Genomic DNA, 6,525 nt, shown 5'->3' with positions numbered 1-6,525 from the left:
GAACTCAGTTTATACTGGAATCTCTCTCCCCTACTACAGTAGTATGAATAATATCTGTCTTGCCACCTTTAACAAGTGTTCAGCTGTTTTTCTTTGTCAGGGGCACATGTATTCTCTGTATTCTATTTGATTTTACTTATACAGCAGATATTTCTGAAAATGCGTGGTAAAAACAATTAGGCTTCTTAAGTCACAGACTAAAACTCTAGTGAGTCTCTTTTTTTTTCAGTTATGAAATTATATATGTCAGTATTAAAGTAGAATTATTTGAGGATTTTTAAAATGAGAATTATAAATGGAATATAATACATCTTCATAGGTAGCACGTCCTCTTTGGTTTGATGAACAGAATTGAAGAATCTCAGGAAGAATAGTGAGGGAAGTAGTTGTCAAAAAATACATAGGGTTATTTCTCCCTTAGGGTAGAATGGATAAACTAACGCAGTATGTTTAACCAAGAGTAAAATATTTGGGTGAGACATAGGTCTTATAAAATGGAGGAGAATCTGTCACAACTTGATCCACAGTGTTTGAATTAAGTAAGCTAGCAAGCATACTATGCCTACTATGTCTCAAAAGTCTATTCCCTTTTTTTCTTAAACTTTTGACAACAAAACAAGCAACATTTTATGACCAGGAAGGTAACAGTTGCCACAGAGGCCAGTAGGAACCCAGTCACATCCAAAAAGTGGTACTGGAACCAGGTGAGGTTGTAAGAAGCTGGGTGTAGGTGCTTGGCTCCTTTGTGATGAATGACAAATTCAATCCAGAATGCTCGATCCAGAGGTTTTATAAGCTGATCATGATGAATGGTTGATAACCACATAGCATTCTCTTTATAGCTGAAAGAAAATCAAGTAATTTACAGAATGAAGTAGAAAAGATAAATGAAATTTTCATGTGGATGGTAAAAATGAATGCCACATAACTCTGGAAGAAAATGCTATTTTTCTTCGAGACAATTATAGAGATCTTTATGGGTTGGAATTTGTTGAATGTCTAGGACTTCAAGCTGTGAAGAAAAAAAGTTGGGAGATGACAAGTATTTCTAGTTTAGAATGTGGAATGAGTTAAGTCCAAAAGGTACAAAAAAAAAAAATTCCAAATACATGATTTTGACATGCAAATTTCGAATTATCCAGTAAGGAATTGTTAATAGATCTGGGAAGCAAGTTTCAAAATACTATCATAATCCAGAGATAGGAGACAAGTCCATGTGAGGTTCAGGGACATGTCCAGGCAGAGCTGATCAAGCGGTGGTATTGTCTTGATAGCAATGAAGTAGTGGTACAAGTGTGGAATGAATTGTGTTGGTTTGAGTCTTGACTCTGACACTTTGTGTGCTTTTTTTTTTTTATCATTTCTGTTTCTCAGTTTTTCATTTTTGAATGGATAGGAATAGTACCTTTCTTAATGTGATTATTTTGAGGAATGATCTATTGATTTTTGGAGTTGTCCCTATCATTTTGGAGATTCAGTTTGTGTTTGGTGTTTTTTTTCTTGTTAGTATTGTCATTTTAGAATCTGGAGAGTGCGCAACATTTCACTTGCAGGCATTGCCAGTTGCATTTGTTTCTTCTGTTGAAGTGATTATGGACTAACAGACAAGGAGGAAGGATTAATAAAGAGGGCTTACAAACCTTAAATCACAAAGTGCTATATAGCTGTAACGATAACCATGCAGGTAGCTTCTGTCCCTGTCCTGTGAGAACCACAGTGAGAGCACCACGGGGTTTTTAAGAGGAGGGAAGTAATCCTGAAACATATTTGTAAAACAATAGGGAACAACTATAATGAAGAAGTTACTTAATCCGTACAAAGAATTTAGTACAATGTGTACCAATATCTTAAGCATTCAATACATACCAGCTAATAAATTTTTCCTCATTTTTAGGGCACAGTTTTACCTTATTAAGAATTAAAAAATGTAGAAAGACATCTGTTTTAGAAAGATATGCTTTTACATAAAATTGCCAAATGGAAGATATCATCCTTAAAAAAACAAAATGTGCTTCTCATGGTGCTTATTTAGGATTAATAATAGTTGGGCTAAATTAAAATTAAGTAACAATGCTTTTCAAATGCATATGTCCCCTGTGATATTATAACCAAACATTCACAACATTTTATTTCTAAAGTCATTATGAAACAAAAAGAGGAAATATATACTTAATTATGATATTAGTAATAATAGGAAGAATATAGCAAATTAATGTATATCCTGAAATAATTTGGAAACCAAATATTTCTGGTCCAGAAAATTTGGCTTTTAAACAGGAATATTCCAATAGATCTCTTCCAAGTCAATTACTTTTTGATTTTACAGTTCTATCAAAGTAAAAACAAGCATAACCAAAATTACTAAGAATATAACTGCATTTATAAGTAGTATTCCCAAAGTTTTAATTGGATAAATTTGAAAGTTGTAGTTATTTATCATTTATCAGAGATGGGATAAAAATATTAGCATAGAAAATTTTGGAAGTGTTTAATGGAAATTCAAGATAACATGCTGGGTTACAGAAATTAAATCATTTTGGAAGAGTTTAAAACAACAGTTCTCATGCTGAAAGTCGTAATTGTGCAGATTAGTACTGTTAAACAGTCTTGGTTCCCTGCTTCAACTTCATTCTCAATGCTTCCTTTTAATCTTTCTGTTAACCATTTTGGTGAGAATTTTTATTCATTATGTCAAAAATTTCTTTACTATCCTAAATCTCTTAAAACCTTTTTCTCTAAAACCACCAAAAAAACCTTACTCTGACACTTAAAATGGATTATTGATGGTGGTCTTCAAAGCACTGAGCAAATCTTACTCATAATTATTTTCATATCAAGGCTCATTGCTGTCTGCCTGGCTTTCATATGAGCATCTCTCTAGAAATAGTATTTAGTGAAAAAAAAAATGTACTTATGGAGGATCATTAATGACCGCCCTCTGTGCATTGAGCAGGTCTGAACTTGACATTGTGTTCAAGTTCAAAGTAACAGCTGCTCCCTTGGCCTTCATGTTTGTGATGTTATCAGGTTGATTTGCAAACAGAGGAATGCCCACCATAGGGATTCTGTTGGGTCCACCATGAGTTGTAAAAGCTTTGTTTTTTGGATGACCTAGAATTGAGTGAATTTCACTAAAATAATTAATTATGGCTTTAAAATGAGAAATGAGCACTGTAGTGCACTGAATCTAGAGGCAGTGTTTTTTTTAGATAACGGATTATTATACATGTGAAACTGTATTTAAATTGCTTTCAGAACTCAGAGCAAGAAACATGTAAGTCTGCTAGAGAGGTAGATGAAGACTACATTAAAGAAGTGGTGTGTCACTTGAACTTCAAAAACGAATACAGGATTGGCAGGTGAACAAATTGAAAGAACATTTTGGATAAAAAGAAACAGTATGTGCAAAAAGAGGGGAGCATGTTAGAAACATTCTTTTAATGAAATAGTGAAGTCATTGAGTCTTAAGGGTGTCAGTGCAGCAGGAAGGGTGTTGGTGGTGGCACTGGAGCCAGAGGAAGGAAAAGCTACATTTAATCATAAAATGTATTATTTTTAATGAAAAACATTGTAGATTTTTTTCCTATAGAAAATGGAGAATCACTGGCAATCGAAGAGCTGTTCTTTTTCAATAGCGTTTGAAGTACCCCTGCAAGTAGGAGAAAGAAAGGTATAAGGAAAGAATTCAAAGACAACTACAATTTAGGATGTTATTGAAAAATTCACCTGTGAGAACTAATTATACCTGAAATAAAGGTATTATGATTCTGGCCATAAGGAATGTGACTGTGTGATAAAATGCCAACTTTTTAATATTTTTTCCTTGTTTTTCCTAGGACTAGAAATAATACAAAGAACTTAAGTTTTATTTGTTAGTATTTCAATAATAAATGCTCAATAAATTCATTTTTTGTTGAACTATCGCTCTGCTCAGCTGTTAATCAGCTTTTACTCATGTTTTCAGTAGTTGTTCTCCAGAGTCATACCAAGGAGGCCATTCTGGGGGGTCCACTTATACAGCCGAGTATTGGGTCCTAAGGTTTTTGGTTTCTTGCCATCATCTCCATAGAACCTGTTAGGGTAAAGAAAACACCTGTTCCGCAAGTTGAATTTCGAAGTTACAGCATATTAGAATTCTAGACGGATTTAAAGACATCTAGTTAAATACCTTCCATATGACAGCTGAGGAATTGAGGACAGGAGGTGTTAGGTAATGAGAACCAATAAAATGCTGATGTAATAGAAATGCTCATATAACATCAACATATTTTTTATGTTCAGATATGGAATACAGTCACAGCATTTCACACATTGTGGCACAGACAAATCATAGTGGCATAGATTATCAATGACAAATTCAAATAAATTGTTAGGCAATCATGATTCTAGTGCAGGAAACAGTGCCAAATTAATCTACACATTTATTTTGCTATATATACTAGCTCTTGTTTTCTAAACTTAAATATTAACCTGTATTTCTTTTTGACTGTTACAGAAGGGAATTTACATATATCCTCTTGTTTCTCAAGTTTCTTATACTGGAGTTTTACATCTTTTGATGTACAGAAAGGCTCATCTGTGCAGTCAGGTGCTTGTAAAAATATTTGTGTTTTCTTATAATTTATAAATAATTAATTCTGCATAGGAAGTAAGTATAACTGTTTTAGATTACAAATTGTTAAGCACTACCTCCAAGAAAAATTTCAGTTGATAATTTTTGACATGAACGCAGAGTGTTACCACTATTGCTAGGTTTGGAAATTCTTTTGATTTAGAAAGAGCTTGTTGATTTATAAATAACGTGGCTGTTGAAAAAAATTCCAAAATCAGAATGCCAAAATTTATTCAGCTGACTTCTAACACTTCAAAAATGAGGCACATAGCATTGCCTTTGATTGCCCAGCACTGATTAATATAATTTATATATATGCCAGTACCAAAATCTGGTGCCGACTTTGAAATTCCCAAGCAATCCCCATAAACTGGATCATGATTTATTAGTGTTTAACTTCTATTTGTTATGCGAATGTAAAGTAACTTTAGATTCTCAGGAAAAAATTAACATAGGTGATTAATAGATTCTATTAGATAGGAAAAGATGTTTTATAAGTAAAAACTAGTATATTTTATGGAGGAGGCATCTGAGCCCTGTTCATGCCAGTCTTCCTTCTGCTTGACTCCTTTTTTTCCCTTCTCCCTCCTCAATCAGGAGCAATAATCTGATTGATTAGAAGCAGAGGCCATTTGAGGCCAGATTTTCTAATGCACAGGGTTCACCTTAAGGACAGGACCCATCTCCACCCTTTATCTTTTATCTTCCTGTTTCAGACTTTGGATAGGGCCCATTCAGCCTAGGTAGACCAATTTTTCTTACTCTGAATCATTGTGGCTGGCTTGGATACAGATGTAGCTTGGTGAGCTCTGGCCATCCTTTCTCTGAATACCATCCTGAAAAGCACACTGAATAGGCCTATCCAAAGTTTAGGGGAAATGAAAGAGGCCAGGATTACATGGGAAGTGCAAAAAACTGCATGATGCATTCAGATTTTTATTGATATTGCTTAACATTGTGCTGGTAGAGCTACTATTAAAGTTTAACTTTTTCCTGATAAAATCTGTAGTGTGTACAGTGTCCTTAGGAATCCTTCATTGAAAAGGAACAAATGACAAAGCAAAATTTGGTGATTTTTGTACCTGCCTGCAATACCATTATAATACCAAAATTTCATACTGCACCTCTCATATATGTATATCACAGTTTTAATGTCCAAGTTACTGTCAATATAAGATGACCTCTGTACTACTTCAGCATCTGCCATGTATATTTTGGTTTTTAAACTGATATCTGAGATAAATTATAGGTGTAATAGTTTACCTTTCTTTCAGGAAATGTTTGCAATCAAAATTGTAGAGAGTTTGACTCAAGAAGTAGTTGTTCCCAAAAAGCTATTTTACCTACCTTTTGTGGAATCTGGGCAAGGGCTGATGCAATCACATTGGCTCTTTCTTCTGTCATGTTACTGACCATCGACCCCAAAGTGAAAACTACAATACCATTTTCTCCAGAGCTCTGAGCAAACTCTTACATTTCCTGTGAAGAAAGAATTTGCTCCATCACAAAAGAGGAACAGCAAAGCAAACACTGTTGAAAGGATTACTATAAGCAAATAGAAAAAATCAAATATCAGGAATTAAAGTATTTTAATTTTAAAATACATACAAATTTTACCATCTTGATTATACCTAACCGTACAGTTCAGTTAAGTATATTCATTTTGCTATCTTCAGAACTTTTTTATCTTATAAAACTGGAAGTCTATACAAGTATATTCATTTTGCTATCTTCAGAACTTTTTTATCTTATAAAACTGGAAGTCTGTACTATTAAAAGAACTATTTCCATTTTCCCCAGCCCTTGGCAGTCATCATTCTGCTTTCTGTTTCTGTGAATTTGACAAGTCTAGATACCTCATGTAAGTTGAATTGTATAGTATTTGTCGTTTTGTGACTTACTCATTTCACTCA

General features: G+C 33.7%; 1 pseudogene; it reads right to left on the bottom strand.

Moving 5' to 3' along the window:
- Nucleotides 1–446: 446 nt before the first annotated feature.
- Nucleotides 447–6,088, bottom strand: LOC100467528 (annotated as a pseudogene).
- Between the last annotated feature and the right edge of the window lie 437 nt (nucleotides 6,089–6,525).

The sequence above is a fragment of the Ailuropoda melanoleuca genome, chromosome 11 (genome assembly GCF_002007445.2).
Source record: "Ailuropoda melanoleuca isolate Jingjing chromosome 11, ASM200744v2, whole genome shotgun sequence".
NCBI lineage: Eukaryota > Metazoa > Chordata > Mammalia > Carnivora > Ursidae > Ailuropoda > Ailuropoda melanoleuca.
Note: the sequence above shows the minus strand (reverse complement) of the source record. Positions and strands in the feature narration are given on the sequence as shown.